Genomic DNA, 18,638 nt, shown 5'->3' on the forward strand with positions numbered 1-18,638 from the left:
CCATACATGACTACTGGAAAATCCATAGCTTTGACTAGACTGACCTTTGTTGGCAAAGTAATGTCTCTGCTTTTTAATATGCTCTCTAGGTTGGTCATAACTTTTCTTTCAAGGAGCAACCGTCTTTTAATTTCATGGTTGCAATCACCATCTGCAGTGATTTTGGAGCCAAAAAAAATTAAGCCTATCACTGTTTCCACTGTTCCCCATCTATTTACCATGAAGTGATGGAACCAGATGCCATGCTCTTAGTTTTCTGAATGTTGAGTTTTAAGCCAACTTTTTCACTCTCCTCTTTCACTTTCGGAGAAGGAAATGGCAACCCACTCCAGTGTTCTTGCCTGGAGAATCCCAGGGACAGAGGAGCCTGGTGGGCTGCCATCTATGGGGTTGCACAGAGTCGGACACGACTGAAGCGACTTAGCAGCAGCAGCAGCAGCTTTCACTTTCATCAAGAGGCTCTTTAGTACTTCTCTTTTTGCCATAAGGGTGGTGTCATCTGCATATCTGAAGTTATTGATATTTCTCCCAGTGATCTTGATTCCAGCTTGTGCCTCATCCAGCCCAGTATTTCTCATGATATACTCTGCATATAAGTTAAATAAGCAGGGTGACAATATACAGCTTTGACATACTCCTTTCCCGATTTGGAACCAGTCTGTTGTTCCATTTCCAGTTCTAACTGTTGTTTCTTGAGCTCCATACAGATTTCTCAGAAGGCAGGTCAAGTGATCTGGTATTCCCATCTCTTTAAGAATTTTCCAGAGTTTGTTGTGATCCACATAGTCAAAGGCTTTGGCATAGTCAATAAAGCAGAAGCAGATGTTTTTCTGGAACTCTCTTGCTTTTCAATGATCCAACAGATGTTGGCAATTTGATATCTGGTTCCTCTGCCTTTTCTAAATCCAGCTTGAACATCTGGAAGTTCATGGTTCACATACTGTTGGAGCCTGGCTTAGATAATTTTGAGCATTACTTTGCTAGCATGTGAGATGAGTGCAATTTGTGCAGTAGTTTGAGCATTCTTTGGCATTGCCTTTCTTTGTGATTGGAATGAAAACTTGAGCTAACAAGTCTTGCTCAATATCATGATGATCATCCAGAAACATTTCAAACAGACTCAATACCCAAAGCCATCTCCAAAAACCTCCACAGAACCTCTAGAATGATGAGGTCATTGCTCATCAAGCTATTACATATGTTTTCCCCATTTAACATGTATGGGATCTGTGTGATTTGGAAATACAGTCTACAATTAAAAATACTGTGTGCCACATGAGGCTGTCAATTGGATATATTCTACTCTCAAATATAGCTACATTGAGCTCCACTGAGTGCACCATAATGCTTCCCATAACCATCCTTTGTGTACCTCCAAAAGAGACTTGCTGGTAATATTGGATCACTGGGTTCCATTTCAGCTTTCTTTAAATGTGTTCCATGCACATTTACATTTGAAATATTTAAAGGGACAAATCAAGTTCTAACATACTTGGCAGAAGGCAGCAATCCGCTTTCCATCATATCCAGGCAGCTGCTGCAGCAATACATCATAATGACTTTTGCCCACACAGAATACTGATATTCTGCTGTTTGGCATCTCTATTCAGTAAGACTCATGGTAGAATTTCTCTCAGGTCAACCCAGAAATAACCAGAAGGGTAAACACAGCCTGTGAACAATGAACTGAGTGAGAGCCACAGTTAGCTGCAGTAGGTTGATTCACAGGGTTATCCTTGATGGCTCAGCTGGTTAAAAAAAAAAAAAAAAAAATCTGCCTGCAATCCAGGAGCCCTTGGTTGGGAATATCCCCTGGAAATCCAGTATTCTTGTCTGGAAAATCCCAGGGACAGAGGAGCTGGAGCAGGTTGGGGGGAGGGCACTACAGTTCATGGGATCACAAAGAGTTGGACACGACTTAGTGACTAAACCACCACCAGCAAGTTGGTTCATAGAGGATGCTGCATCCATTCTTCTCTCAAATTATTCACATAGAGTCCAGTTCTCCTTCTTTATAAAAAAAGAGATGAAGAAGTTTCTCATAGCATCCACCATTAGTCAGCCTTAGAACTGAGAGAGATAGCTTTAGAGTATTATTCTCTTGTTCCTACTGCATTCTTCCCTAGGATATGTTCCACCTGTTTGCTATGACATTTCTCTGTTTCCATTTATTACCTATTCACACATCCCTATCCTTTCCCCTGTAGTTAGGTTTCCAGCTCAGAGATACTATTCAACCATGGTATATCTGGCAATAACAGAATCCTTTCTAATGCTTCTTGGTTCATTCCCTGGAACAATTTGTAAATAAAATCTGCTCCCTTCAACAGTATGTAAAATTTAGTGATACGCCTCCAATGATTAATTTTAGGAATCCATGACAATAATGAGAGACCCTGTTAAAAACATGAAGGAAACAGGATGGGATTAAGGGGAAAACAGGCAGGTGAGAATATTCCAACAAGAAAAGGAAGACATGACAAATGTTAGCCTAATTCAGCTTTGCCCTGGATCAATCTTTATTAAAATAATGGCTCAATTTTCATTATAATTTCATTCCAAGTTTATGAAATTTCTTTTCTCAAATAAATTTTATTGATTATGAAATAAATATGTAGGTAGGTTAGGATAAAACCTTAAACCCTAAGTAATTATCTCTCTTGACATTTTATAGCAGACATACACATTCTATGAGGTTTCTGGAGGAATTTCTCTCTATGCAGAAGCTCCACATTAGACTATAAGGAATAGGAGTAAAATTATGATTCTGCGAGTTGGGACAATGTGGTCTTTGCCCAGTCTTTGCGCTGTAGCGCTGGGAACCTCGAACCTTTGGGCAAATCCCTTGCTGTTTCCATGCTTGTTTCTCCATCTGGGAATAAAGTTAGGCCAGGATTTTTCCTGTATTATTAGTAATACTTTAGGAAGTCATTCTTTATGACTTTCTGCTGCCTACAGAACCAAGTCTCAAGTCCTTAGAAAGGTACACAAGGTACTTCACAACATGCTCCCAAATAATGCTCCATTTTGACTTCAGCAAACTTTTTCTGTAAAGTGTAAGATATTATTTTCACTTTTGCATTTCATATAGTCTCTGTAACAACTTAAGTCTTCCATTTTAAGGTAAAAACAGCCACAGACAATTCATAAATGAATGTATGGGGTTACATTCTGATCAAACTTTACCTAAGTTTCACATACCACAAAATATTATTCTTTTTTTAATTTTTTCTCAACCACTTGTACAGCTCATGGGCCATACTTTAAAAAAAAAAAAAGTGTGCTGGATTTGGCCCGTGAGTTATAGTTTATTAACTCCTAATGTATTCTGCTTACACCACACTGAGAACCTCGCCACTTACCAATAATTGAAATCTTTGCAAGGTTCAGTGCCATTGAACATAATGATCCCTTTGTCTAGAGCATCTCTACTTCCACAACTTGTTCCACCCTAGAGAATTCCCACAGGTCCATCAAGGCTTGCTAACAAGCTTTGTATCCTTTCCCAAATCTTCTCCAACAACCTTCCCATCTTGATAAATGGCAGCTTCAACCATTTACTGACTGAAGCCACTGAACTCATGCTTGACTCCTGCTCTCACATTTCACATCCAATCCATGAGAGAATCTTTCCAGTACTGTATTCAAAAACACATCCCCAAATCTACACTTCTCTTTGTGACAGTCTGTGACATCATCATCTCTTATCTGCTCTATCTGAACCCGTTTCCCAGAGAAGGGAGAAGAGAACCCAGGGTAGTATTCAACAGAGAAGTCAGAATTATACTATAAAAATACAAATCAGGTTATATTATTCTTCTGCAGGATGTGAGAGCTGGACCATAAAGAAAGCTGAGCACTGAAGAAATGATGCTTTTGAACTGTGGTGCTGGACTCTTGAGAGTCACTTGAGCATCAAAGAGAACAAATCAGTCAATCTTAAAGGAAATCAGCCCTGAATATTCATTGGAAGGACTGATGCTGAAGCTGAAGCTCAAGTACTTTGGTCACCTGATGCTAAAAGTCAATTCATTGGAAAGGACCCTGATGCTGGGAAAGATGGAAGGCAGGAGGAGAAAGGGACGACAGAGGATGAAAAGGTTGGATGGCATCTCCAACTCAATGGACACAAGTTTGAGCAAGCTCCAGAATATGGTGAAGAACAGGGAAGCCTGGCATGCTGCATTTCATGGGGTTGCAAAGAGTTGGATACGACCTAGTGACTGAACAACAACAAAACCTTGCAATGATCTCCTATTCCACTCAAAATAAAAGCACCCACAAAGCCTAAAATCCCTACATGACATAAAAAAGAAAAAATCCCCGCTTAATATAAAAATCTCCACTCACCACGCTCCTGCCACAGAGTTGCCTGGCTATTCCGGGGACATGTTGACCAGTTCCCACCTCAGGAGATTCTCATTTGCTGTTCCTCATGCCCAAAATGCTCTTCCTACAGATATTTGCAAAGATCACTCCTCTGCTTCAGGTCTTTGCTGAAATGGCAAATTCACAGAGACCATTTTTAATACTCTAAAATTTCAAACTCTACCACTTCAAAACATTCACATCCTCTTTCCTGTTTCATTTTTCTCCATCACACTTCTATTATTTGACATACAATATGTTGTGCTTTGGAGTTTATCATCTATCTCTCCCCCAGAATCCAAGCCGCAAGAGGTCAGGAAATTGTGCCTTATTTGTTCACTGCAAAACCTACAGTACCTCAAACAGTGCCTAGAATCTGGTAAATTTGTTGATTATGTACTTTGTGCTATATTCTACAACTGAATCTCCAATAGCAAATCCTTATTTAACATCTCTAAGGTTTGAGTCCCTTCAAAATTTATCATTATAAGACACCCAGTAAAAGCAAGGAACAATATACTCCAATTTGGCATGACCCTATCAAATACTTATATTGGACTGTACTACAGTACAGAATTTGCCATGAACACCAGTATTAAATTCTTAAGGTCTTCTAAAGAGGTGTTTAGATATCAGAGGCATTAAAAATACTTGCTTTTATGTATTTAAACAAACAAATTTTCAACCAAAATTAAAGTATAAGATGAATTTTAATGACTTTAAGGGGATTAAAGTATTCATTTAGGTTACAAACTATTACTTTCTTTGGCATACTTTCTCTGCTGTAATCTAAAATCTCAACTCAGGTTTCTGCTGTATATAAATTGGTCTTAAAAAAAAGTTACCTATATAAGTCCTTATTCAAACCACTCCCCCACTCTACTATCTCTTGAGGATGCTTTATAAAAGCTCAGTTAGCAAGAAAGCCACTTTACTACCAGCAGGGCATATGTAGCCACTGATCCTGAATAAAGAGCTGTGTGAAAAGAGGACTAAACCTGCAATATGCAAGTGATTTAGTGCTTTTATGCAGTAAAGCCTTTGCCATGCACATAAAATTCATTTGGTTAAATTGTTTGGTTTCATTAGATGTACACTTCTTGAAATAGTAGACCTTAGTTATTGAATAACAGTTCAATCACATTAACTTATCTCCAACATTTCCTATCTAATCCATTTGATTCCCAAATCTAAAAAAGTAAAAACATCACCATAACAAAGCAATTCAGAGGCACAAATTCACCAAATGTCAGTATTTCATTATTCAGCTTATACTTAATCAAATATTTTATATATAACAGAAATTAAATGTTTAGTAAAGATTAGAAGATATAAAATTAATAAGAACTTTAAATCAAAATTCCCATGTAAGATTTAATTTATATGGATATCTATTCCAGACTTGTTGCTGGTATAGAACAATTTGAATTGCTCTAAACACTACAAATCCTCTTTTTATAGGATAGTGCCAAGACCAGAACTGAAAAAAATATGATTACCAAAGTCATCAAGATATCTCATCTTTACTGTTTATTTGTACAAATTTCCATCATATGATAATTCTGTATATGCACAATTAAATCAAAATTTAAGTACCTTATCCATCACTCCTAGCATGGGACAAATTAGTATATTTAATAGGATTAGAACAGTATCTAGAACTTACTAAGCATTCATTAATGTTGGTTATTGCTGTTTTGGGCAATGAGAGTTGTAGTATTACAAATCAGAAAATATACACCACACATAGAATGATACATCAGGGTGGATTTTTGAGACAAACCCGTATCTGTTTAACAGAAAGCTATTTTACCTGGAAGCAAAGAAAGCAAATAAAGACTTTTTTGTTAAGATACAAACATGGACATACTATACAGCTGAATATAGCATTCCAATGAATGCTCTAAACAATAAGCTAGATTTTTAGAAGTTTTCTCATTCATGGAGAGCTTTGGGCTACATTCACAGATCCAACTTGGTCTCTTTCTCTTAACAGCATTTTGGTGGGGAAAAAAACCTGACAAGCCCTGCTTTGTGAAACAAAGTCTTTGTGCCTGTAGATAAACAAATAGCACATGTCTACCTCACTTTCCATGTAAATGAAGACTGAACTCTTAACACCTTGCTCTATCTACATTTTCATGGGCCAACATTTTTCCTTGCTGTCCTCCTCCTCAGAAAGACTTTATTCCCTGGATTTGTAGGCACAAACCTGACCTAATCCTCATGTCTACAATTGTTCCCCTTTTTATTTTGAGCACTGTAGAACCAGGGCTGACTAATATCTACCTGCAAATTCCTAAAATGCAGTTGCTTTTTAATACTTGATTAATAAATTATAATTAAGAAATACTAAGTACCATACATTTGCATCTTGATGAGAGTATTGGAAAGGAGGAAATCAAAGTAATGATTTATCCTATTCTTAAGAAGTTCTATAGAATTTACTGTTTACATCTTGATTACAAAGCCTCCTCACAATTCATAAGATGTCCCTCAACTCTGCCTCCCATTTAAATCTGATTAATCCAGATGACCTTGTTCAACTGTGGGTGATTTACTATGATTTATTTTTGGAAATTACTAATGAAAAAGAAAATTTTAACCTCAAAATACTTATACCCTAGGAAAGTAAAACATAACTTTTATGGAGGCTAAATATCTGAGAATGATACTAAAAGCTGGTCTATCTACAGCATTCTACACTGAGTTGAAAATTTTTTTAATATTTATCACTTATAGGAAGACTTTAGCACTAAGTGCACCTAATACCAAACCCTGAATACGTATTCTAGGAAAAAAACAATTTTTCAAATTAACTTATTAGTACTATATGAAAGTCACATTGAAAGTGAAAGTTGCTCAGTCTTGTCTGACTCTTTGTGACCCCATGGACTATAGTCCATGGAATTCTCCAGGCCAGAATACTGGAATGGGTAGCCTTTCCCTTCTCCAGGGGATCTTCCCAAGCCAGGGATCAAACCCAGGCCTCCCACTTTGCAGGTGGATTCTTTACCAGCTGAGCCACAAGGGAAGCCTAAGAATACTGGAGTATGTAGCCTATCCCTCCTCCAGCAGATCTGCCTGACCCAAAACTCAAACAAGGGTCTCCTGCATTGAAGGCGTATTCTTTAGCAACTGAGCTAAGTAGGAAAGCCCATTAGTACTATATATGTATATCTAACTGTATTCTATATACATGTATTATATATATAGAGAGAGAGAAAGAGAGAAAGCCATAAAATTTTATGAAAAAAACTATAGATTAATGTAATATATCCCCAACAGATAAAACTAATAAATAAGCTGAAGCAAGACAGAAAATGTTTCATATTTTCTATCTTTTTTAATATGATAAAAACGCATTTATTGGCATTGAGAAACAAGACAAGTATGAAGAAGTGGTGATTTTGATGTCCTAACTTTTGGAACTGCTAAAGCATCTTGTAATTGATTCATATGTTATACCTGTAGAATAGGTGTTACATACATTACAATTAGTTGTGGAAGCAGAAATACCAAAAAACTGTGTAGTTTATTGAAGAAAAATGTCTCCCTATCTATGGAAAGCACATTAGCCCAAAATTAAGCTAAAATTTTTTTTGATCCATGGACTATAGTCCTGCCAGATTCCTCTGCCCAGGGAAGTTTCCAGGCAAGAATACTGCTAGTGGGTTGCCATTTCCTCCTCCAGGGGATCTTCCCAGCCCAGGGATCGAACCCAGGTCTCTTGCATTACAGGCAGGCTCTTTACCACTGAGCCATGAAGGAAGCCCTAAAATTATACAGAATCCTTAAAAAAATTTTCATGAATACAGAAAGAAAATAAAACAGATGTGAACAGTCTTCCAGATCCCTCACCATTCATTTGTGATTTTACAGATTGTAAGAGTGTTTGAAGTCCAGTGGAGAAGTAAGGCCTAAGTTTTTTCTATAAACGTATCACTGAAGGTATAAATGTTGAGATCTATTCATATTGTAAAGAGAAAACTCTCCCAACTCATAATCCAGAAGAATGCCAACCCATATGGATTTTCCTGCATTCCCTATCCACAGGGATGAGTCCAGTGCTCGATCTGCCAGCAGCCATCCCTGGAGGAAGCTCATGTAAGAGCATCACTGGGGAAAGACTCCTTCCACTCACTTAGAGCCAGTCATTTGTGTCTCACTTCTACCTGCCAGTAGTGCTTGTCAACCTCAAACCTTTCAGCACTCAAGATGGGTAGGTGAAAAGTAAGCATTGTAAGGAACATTTGATTTTCTGCAAGTAACATTTTGTCTTCAGATATAAGATCAGATTGGACAGTTTCAAGATCTAGTGTCAAATCCACTTTAAATGTGCTTATCATTTTATGCAGACCAGTGTTTCCTGGAGCGAGAGAGCAGCTCTCTTTCTTCAGTTCCTATGAAAACAATGTTGGTATTTGGGGGGTTTATACCTGTTGAGGATACTTTAAGCACCTGTCAGTAACTGCAGTTTAGACTGCACACACTTTTCTGTTATTTCACTTTACAGATTTTTGAGTGTGGAAATACGGTAAGAACGTATGGCTTTAGTTTCATTTCAGTTTCTTTAACATTCTTCTCTTCCATCAGTAAATCTAAAAAACAAAAATGCATCCTGCTTTCCCAATAAAACTGCTGACACTGTTCAAATTCAGAAAAAAATTTCCCCTTCTAGTTCTTCACCTGTATCCTCACCTATATTTTGAAAGCTTAAGACGTATAAATTATTAATTCACACATGTATACTGCAAAATAAGTACCAGTATAGCATTAGCTAACACCTCCATCACCTCCACTAGCTTTGTTTGTAGTGATGCTTCCTGAGGCACACTTGACTTTGCATTCCAGGATGTCTGGCTCTAGGTGAGTGATCACACCATCGTGATTATCTGGGTTGTGAAGATCTTTTTTGTATAGTTCTTCTGTGTATTCTTGCCACCTCTTCTTAATATCTTCTGCTTCTGTTAAGTCCATACCATTTCTGTTCTTTATTGTGCCCATCTTTGCATGAAAAGTTCCCTTTGTATCTCTAATTTTCTTGAAGAGATCTCTATTCCCATTCTATTAAAAGATGCTTGCTCCTTGGAAGAAAAGTTATGACCAATCTAGACAGCATATTAAAAAGCAGAGATATTACTTTGTCAACAAAGGTCCGTCTAGTCAAAGCTATAGTTTTTCCAGTAATCATGTATGGATGTGATAGTTGGACTATAAAGAAAGCTGAGCGCCGAAGAATTGATGCTTTTGAACTGTGGTGTTGGAGAAGACTCTTGAGAGTCCCATGGACTGCAAGGAGATCCAACCAGTCCATCCTAAAGGAGATCAGTCCTGAATATTCATTGGAAGGACTAATGTTGAAGCTGAAACTCCAATACTTTGGCCACCTAATGCAAAGAACTGACTCATTGGAAAAGACCCTGTTGCTGGGCAAGATTGAGGGCAGGAGGAGAAGGGGACGACACAGGATGAGATGGTTGGATGGCATCACCCACTCAATGGACATGAGTTTGAGTAAACTCCGGGAGTTGGTGATGGACAGGGAGGTCTGGCCTGCTGCAGTCCATGGGGTTGCAAAGAGTCTACGACTGAGTGACTGAACTGAACTGAACACCTTCATCACATCACATAATTATGATTTCTTTTTTATGTTGTTGTAAATGTTTAAAGTCTATTCTCTTAGAAACTTTCAAGTATACAATACAGTATTATTAACTGTAATCACCACTTTTACATTAGATCTCCCTAATTTAAACGCATCATAGGTTTGAATTGATTGACCAGCATGTCCCCATTGGCCCCACTCCCCTAAGTCCCTGGTAACCATCACTCTATTCTGTTTCTATGAGTCTGATTTTTTTTGGTTCTACATATAAGTGATATTATGCAGCATTTGTCCTTCCTTTTGTTGTTGATTTTTAGTCTGACATCATTCTGGTCAGAAAAAAATTTTAGATATTTCAGTCTTCTTAAATTTGCTAATAAGACTTCCAAAAGAATCTCTTTTCAACTGAGACAAGTTGACTTCTCCAAAATTTGTTTCCAATTAGAATGGAAGAATAAAGGTTTCTTTCTTTTTAATTACCAATGTATATGTTTTAAAAGTTAGTACAATGGTCACCTCTGCTGATAAAAAGAAGACTTTTTTTATGTATCATTATGGACTGTATGTATGTGTTTTAAATCAATTACAACGACTTTTCTTTCAATGATAAAACCACCCCACCTTCAGCCAAGCAGCCCTTGGTTTCTATGCTGTTTTGACAAGACTCCATCAGTTCTTGAAAGCCTCTCTGCTTTTGGTACAAGATATCTTTGGTTTACCTTTTACATTACCTGTTTCACACTTGAAAACTGCCATAGCCTTTAAGCAACCTTGTTATTTGTGGTGAATTATTAATATATTGAGCAACCCATATCAGAACACTAAAATGGTTCACTGCTAGGAGTAGTTTATTTTTCCTTTCCTGAACAGAGCTAGAAAATATAATTTGTTATTAGAAAAAAAATCATGAATTCAAATGGTTATTCCCAATATACATTGAACATTACATAATTATTCAGATTATTTTATTTTATACTGGTTTCATTTTGCCTACATAAAAAATTAAGTAACACTGCTATTAAAATCAAAGCAAATAAGTAAAACTAATACACTGAGTGGAAAAAAAATCATAGTTTTTTAACCCTTAGAATGTGTCACTCCAAGGTATTTGCCCAGAATTATTAAATGTAGATCAATAAAAGAAAATTAAAGATTTCAGAAAGATAAAAATGACATTTCAAATCATGAGTATTTTAGTCCATTCAGGGTGCTATAACAGAATACTATAGATTACGTAGCTTTTAAGTGACATGAGATTTATTTCTCATAGTTCTGGAGTTTAGAAGATCAAGGTCTAGGTGTGCGTAATTCAGTGTCTGGTTAGGACCTGCTTCCTGGGTCATAAATGGTCACCTTCTGACTATAACCTCACATGGGAAGAGAGGAAGGGAGCTCTCTGAGGCGGATTCTGCCTTCCTGATCTATTAGGTCAAGGACTCTGCCCTCATGATCTAACCATTTACCATAATCTTGGTGGTTAAGATGGCAACACAGGAATTTTTCCGGGGGACACAAACATTCAGTTTACAGCAAATGCTGAATGTGAGAACACCAATAAACGGCATGCATACAGTCAGTCACACATTCAGAAAAAATATGTTATTCTGTCAAACATACACAAGAACAAATTTCACCTGGATTCAAAAGCTAAATGCAAAAAAAGCTAAAGTATAATAATTGTTGCTGTTGTTTAGTCACTAAGTCGTGTCTGACTCTTTGTGACCCATTGAACTATAGCCCTGTCAGGCTCCTCTGTTCATGGGATTTCCCAGGTAAGAAACTGAAGTGGAAAAAACAAAAATAGAAACTGCAGTGGGTTGCCATTTCCTTCCCCAGGGGATCTTCCCAACCCAACGATCAAATTCATGTCTCCTGCATTGGCAGGTGGGTTCCTTATCACTGAGCCACCAGGGAAGGCCCAAACTATAATAATAAGATATACTTAAAAACACTTTCAATCTGAAAGAAAGGAATACCTTTCTGAACAAGATATAAAACCCAGATTCAAAAAAGGAAAAGATTAAAGACTATGTGACACAAAAGTATAGAATAGAGGACACTGTGAGAAAATATTTTCAAATACAATATGAAATTGTATAATAAGGAAGAATTCCTATAAATTAATTTATTAAACACAGAACTTGAATTTAAAATGGAAATAAATATGTGAACATGTAATTTTCTAAAAAACTAAATATACATAAATATCTGAAAAGATGCTCTGCCTCACTGATACTGAAGGAAAAACACATTAAAATAAAAGCAACAGATCATGTTTGGCAAACATATTGACAAAAATTAAAATGATTCAATGTTAGCAAGGATGCAGGAAATAGAAATTCTGAAAGAGTTATGGAGGAAGTGTAAATTGGTACAGCTATTTTGAAGGGCAGTATGTTAATCAATCAAAATGTTGAATCTTTATGTCACAGTAGTTTCATTTCTAGCTATCTAGTCAATGAGAAATACATAGCAGCAACATGACACATATACAGATATACAGGAATAGGCGTTAAAGCATTTCTTATTACAATGAAAACTTTTAAACAACTTCATTATCTACTGATATGTAAATGGTTTAAACTGTGTTATACATTTATAATAAAAAGACATATCTATACTGATTTAATGAGCTATTTTCAGCATACAACATGTATTTTTATTCTTGTTGTTCAGTTGCTAAGTCGTGCCCAACTCTCTACAACCCCATGGACTGCAGCATGTCAAGCTCCTCTGTCCTCCCCTATATCCCAGAATTTGCTCAAATTCATGTCCATTGGGTCAGTGCTATCTAAACATCTCATCCTCTGCCTCCCCCTCCTCTTTCTTCCTTCAATCTTTCCCAGCATCAGGATCTTTTCCAATGAGTCAGCTCTTTGCATTAGGAGGCCAAAATATTGGAGTGTCCTTCAGCATCAGTCCTTCCAATGAATATTCAGGGTTGATTTCCTTTAGAATTGACTGGTCTGATCTCCTTGCAGCCCAAGGGACTCTCAAGAGTTTTCTCCAGCACGACAATTCAAAAGCATCAGTTCTTTGGTGCTTAGCCTTCTGAGTTGTGGTACAACTCTCACATCCTTACATGACTACTAGAAAAACCATAGCTTTGACTATAGGGATCTTTGTCACCAAAGTGATGTCTGCTTTTTAATATGCTGTCTAGGTTTGTCATAGCCTTCCTTCCAAGGAGCAAGTGTCTTTTGATTTCATGGCTGCAGTTACTGTCCACGATGTTTTTGAGACCAGGAATAAAAAAAAATCTGTTTCCACATTTTCTGCTTCTATTTGTCCTATAGTGATGGGACTAGATGCCATGATCTTCATTTTTTGAATGCTGAATTTTAAGCCAGCTTTTTCACTCTCCTCTTTCACTTTCTTCAAGAGGCTCTTCAGTTCCTCTTCGCTTTCTGCCATTAAAGTGGTATCATCTGCAAGTCTCAGAGAAGGCAATGGCACCCCACTCCAGTATTCTTGCCGGGAGAATCCCAGGAACAGAGGAGCCTGGTAGACTGCCATCTATGGGGTCGCACAGAGTCGGCCACGACTGAAGAGACTTAGCAGCAGCAGCAGAATCTGCACATGTGAGATTGTTGATTTTTCTCTCAGCAATCTTGATTTCAGGTTGCGCTTCATCCAGCCCAGTATTTCGCATGATGTACTCTGTCTGGAAGTTAAACATGCAGGGTGACAGTAGACAGCCTTGACATACTCCTTTCCCAATTTGGAACCAGTCAGTTGTTCCATGTCCAGTTCTAACTGCAGTTCTTGACTCACATACAGGTTTCTCAGGAAACAGGTAAGGTGGTCTGCTACTCCCAACTCTTTAAGAATTTTCCAGTTTATTGTGACCCACCATGGACTTAACATTCCAGGTTCCTACGCAATATTGTTCTTTACAGCATCAAACTTTACTTTCACCACTAGACACATCCACAACTGAATGTCATTTCTACTTTGGCCCAACTGCTTCATTCTTTCTGGAGCTACTAGCAATTGTCCTCTGCTCTTCCCCAGTAGTATACTGGACACTTTCTGACTTAGGGGCTTATCTTCCAAAAGGGTCATATCTTTTTGCTTTTTCATACTGTTCAGGGGGCTTTCACAGCATGAGTACTGGAGTGGGCTGTCATTTCCTCCTCCAGTAGATCACATTTTGTCAGAACTCTTCCCTACGACCCATCCATCTTGGATGGCCCTGCACAGCATGACTAATAGCTTCACTGAGTTGCACAAGCCGCTTCATCACCACAAGGCTGTGATCCATGACAAGGAGATACAATATGTATGGTATGAGACAATTTACTTTCTAAAACATATATGCAAAAATATGCAAATACTATACTACACTATTATACAACATATATATGTATAGAGCATATATATACATATATATGTATGCATATATATAGTGTATTTTCATATTTTTGCAATATGGAGTATATGTATATATTTGCTAAGTCATGTCTGACTCTGTGATCCCATGGATTGTGGCCTACCAGGCTCCTCTGTCCATGGGATTTTCCAGGCAAGAATACTGGAGTGGAAAGTCATTCCCTTCTCTAGGGGAGCTTTGCCAGGGATCATACCCACACCTCCTGCATTAGAGATGGATTCTTTACCACTGAGCTACCAGGAAAACCCATATATATATAAGGTTATGATATTAATAGATAGCATCTCTGTGTAGTATATCTGACAAGAAGAGAAATAACTAATACCTAGCAAAAGGATTTATTTTACAGAGAAAGAAATTATTAAAAAAAAAACCTGATAAGCACTTGAAGTAAACAGCAAAACCCAGAGGATGGGTGTTGGTTTATAGCAAGGTTTTAGAGAATGGGGCAGTATCACTAAGCATGACCCAGGTGAATAATATTATAGGGGAGGCAGAAGGTGAGAGAATGGATGAGAAAGAATGTAGAATGAGAAGAACCCAAGGAAGATGAGAGGGAGAGGTGGGTGACTAAACTTAAGTGATGAAGTGATTACAAAGAAATACTTTACATGTACACCCATGGCTGATTCATGTGGATGTATGGCAAAAACCACCACAATATTGCAAAGTAATTAGTCTCCAATTAAAATAAATTTTTAAAAAATTTTTTAAAAAAAGAAATAGTTTAGAGAAGAGAGCATCTTTAAAATGAGATTTTGAGATATATGCAGCATTGCTCAAAGGAATTCTTACTGATGACATATATCATCCAAAAAAAATCTGATATAGCACAAATATTCTATGTGGGCAAAGTTATTGTAAAAGCAGACAAACAAAAATAGTGAATGGGTCTTATGTAACCTCTGAGGAATACAACATGAAAGAGTCGTGTTAAAGAACACCCTTGACAAGAAAGTGACAATAAGAACAGTCAGACAGTAAGAAGCCCTCAGGCATCTAGAGAAATCTTATTGAAAGCTGTGGAAACACTGCATAGTATGAAGGTTTAAATCATTTGCCCAGCTCTTAATGGTTCAGGGAGCCCAGTCAACATCTGTGTTGTATGTGCTTTTAGATGGTTAATTTTCTTAGCTATGAAAATGTATTACTACTGTAGGAAGAGAAGGGAAGGAGGAAGCGAAGGAGTAGGGAGGAAAAGATACACGGATAGAACTAGAACTATCATGAACTAAAACTAGGAGCAAAACTAGCTATATAATGTCCAATAATCATTCATCTTCCCTCTACCAGTTTCTCTTTCAACATCCCCATTTCAGTTTATAATACTGGGGCATAACCAAGGACTTCACCGTAAACTTCACCATTATTTTTCATTCTCCAAGCCTACATTCTCTTTCACTTCAATTAGTTGCAATGTCCTGATGTATCAACCCTGATTGAAAATAAAAACCCTCTTTCTTCTAAAAAAAAAAAAAAAAAAGGCATCCTCTTCACCTTGGAGCCTCAGAAGGCAAGTATATGTTCAATAGAAAAACAGATAAGTTGTTCACCTAACCAGTTAGATGAGGCATAATCAACCTTGGCAACAAAATAGTTGCAGATAATGCAGGCTGTTCAACTTCATATCCAAATCCAACATCATATCTCCAATGTGCAACCCCTCCTCTTCTGACTGCACTGTTCTCATTCAATTGCTATGATGTGGATGGTGTACCTTCTTACCTGGACAATGGTAGATGCCTATTAACTACTCTGACATCTCATCTCTACCCACACCACTTGATTCTGTATGAAGATTCTAGATGAATATTTGTTTCAGTCATGACTGTAGACTGTAAGCCACCAAAACTGACTTGGGCTAAATTAAGCAGGAATAAAATTATACACAGAATGTAAGGAAGTCCTCAAAAATCAGTTGGAAGGCTAAAGAAACAAGGTTTAGGAAACTGTGAAGAAACAAAAAAGGCCAGAAAGAGGGGAATACAGTTAAGGTCATGTTTCAAGAAGAGTCAGGGAAGGGCACAGCCATTGATGTTATGCCACTGGACACTCCTCACTGCCCCAACTGGATACATTGTTAGTATGACAGTTTGCTGTAGGTCACTACGTCACTCTGCTAATCCCTCAAGTTAAAAAATTTCATGGGAGTTTATAATTGACATATGGCTGAGTCAAGGCCACGTGTCTCTGGCTTCAAGTACGGAGAAGAAATGTTTGCCTCCTCTTTGGTTTTCATAGTGGAAGACAGACGTCAGCCTCCAACTAGTACCTCATAATAGGGACTCCTCCCAAAACAAGAATGGTGACTGGATTCTGGATGGCCAAAGAAATACTAGTAATGTTAACCACCATCTTTAAAGGAAATCCTCCCCTTTGAATTCATATTCCTACCATCTTCTTTAAAGGAAACTTTTTTAATTGAGTCTTCACTAAACATTGTTCAGTCCCATTGCACCTTTCAGATAGTTCTTCCTGCTAGTAGTGGCCCTTCTTTATTTTACCTGTACAAAAGTTATACCACCTTCAAGACCCCTGCAATCAAATGCAACCTCTCTCAAAAATCTTCCTTGTTCCCAGATAATCTCTCTCTGATCTCAACTTAAAACACTTACATTCTTCCTAATTTATATTTTAATTATTTGCATGCACTTTATCTCTCTCTCTTTAGATTGCAGTCCCTTTAAGAACAGAATATGATTTATTTTTCATGTTTTTACAAATATCTTTAACATAGGTGTCAAATAAATGCAGAACTGACATTGCAAATGTAGCATTCAAAAGCAGACCTAATACATAATACTTCACAAACAGAAGTTGGTTACTGAACTGCTATGGAACAGAAAGACAAGGATGATATAATAATAGAAATGTTCTCTACTTTAAGAAAGCTTGACGCAAACATAAAAATCTGAATTTCAGAAACTCTCTCTCTTTAAATATTTGCCTAACAAAAGTATGCAGTTTAGAAAAGATTTACTTCTAACCTTTAAAAGATAAACTTGCTTGGAGTATTAAAATATAATTTGACTTGCAAAAATATGTTATTTTAAATAACTATTGTATAAAGAAAGGTGCACATATACATAAATACAAAGGATAAAATCCTTTCATCAAACTCCTACTTTTCCAAAAATACCCTCTCTGGTTCTGAGATCTACAAGTAGGCAGCAAGAAACAAAACAAAACAAAAAAATATAGCTGGTTTGGCAGAAAGCTATAAATGATGATTGAAGGTTTGGAAAATGATCTATTAAAGGAGGTCAAGAAAATGGATATTATCCAGTTTGAAGATTAAACATTGATTTGGGACAATTTAATAACAATCTATAAATACATGAAGGGCTCTCACACAGGGAATTATCACCAGCTACTCTTCAATTCCAATTTGGGCCAGAACAAGAGAAAAATTATATTATATAAAAGGAAGGATTCTTGATAGTAAAAATCATTTAGTAGGAAAGTGGAGAGCTAAGGAGAGTTGCAAACTCTTGCTCCCTGTGAGATGGCTTTAAAATGTGGCTCAAAACATACATCCTGCCTAGAGGTAAAAGAATGCATGAGATAACCTTTCATAGTCTTTCCCAATGTCTGGAGTCAGAAGTTTTAAATTTATTTCCCGTTTAGAAAATTTTACTGTTTTTTAAGTTTCCCTGTTTTGCCTACAAAACGCTGTATTGAAAGAATAATTTTAGGACTTGGTTATATTCCAATTTTCTCCCACATTCATCTTAAAGTTCTGCCATTTTAACGATTACTTTCTGGCATCTATTTGAGTGTTAAACATTGGGAGAAGGTGAGCAAGAACAAATGCAATATAAACTTTGAAATATACTACAGTTAGCTTCTATATTATACTTCTGGATAAAAGAACTATATACTGAACTTGATAAAAGAACAACATATATTCTTGATAAAAGAGCTAATTATAATACATGACAATTTATATTACATACATTCTTGCTCACCCACTTCATACCCAAGAAGGTTCTAGCAAACCTGTCTCCTCTACCTCCATAGCTTTGCCTTCTCCAATACCCCAAAGCCGGCTTATATTTGAATCACAGAATCCCTTCTGCCTCTGCTGTTACTTCCCGCTGGGTTGGTTGTAACACTCATAAAGACCAAAAAAATAAATAAAAGAGATGAAAAATAGTGTCGTGATAGCCATGACACAAAGAGCCTCAGGGTTAACCATGTTATTTACTACATTAACATTTTTAACTTTTTTCAACTACCTACATGTCTGCCTGGAGAACTCCGTGGATA

The 18,638-nt window shown here is 37.1% G+C and overlaps 1 long non-coding RNA gene across 1 annotated transcript in view; it reads right to left on the reverse strand.

Annotated features, from left to right (window-relative positions):
* Nucleotides 1–18,638, reverse strand: part of LOC145523528 (uncharacterized) — a 256,078-nt gene that overhangs the window by 12,514 nt on the left and 224,926 nt on the right. Inside the window, exon 7 of the long non-coding RNA XR_014066679.1 lies at nucleotides 4,351–4,496. This is a non-coding gene — a long non-coding RNA (uncharacterized LOC145523528). The remainder of the gene's footprint in view (nucleotides 1–4,350; nucleotides 4,497–18,638) is intronic.

This window comes from Giraffa tippelskirchi, chromosome 10 (assembly GCF_054371585.1).
Source record: "Giraffa tippelskirchi isolate mGirTip1 chromosome 10, T2T-mGirTip1v1.2.pri, whole genome shotgun sequence".
In the NCBI taxonomy this organism is placed as follows: domain Eukaryota; kingdom Metazoa; phylum Chordata; class Mammalia; order Artiodactyla; family Giraffidae; genus Giraffa; species Giraffa tippelskirchi.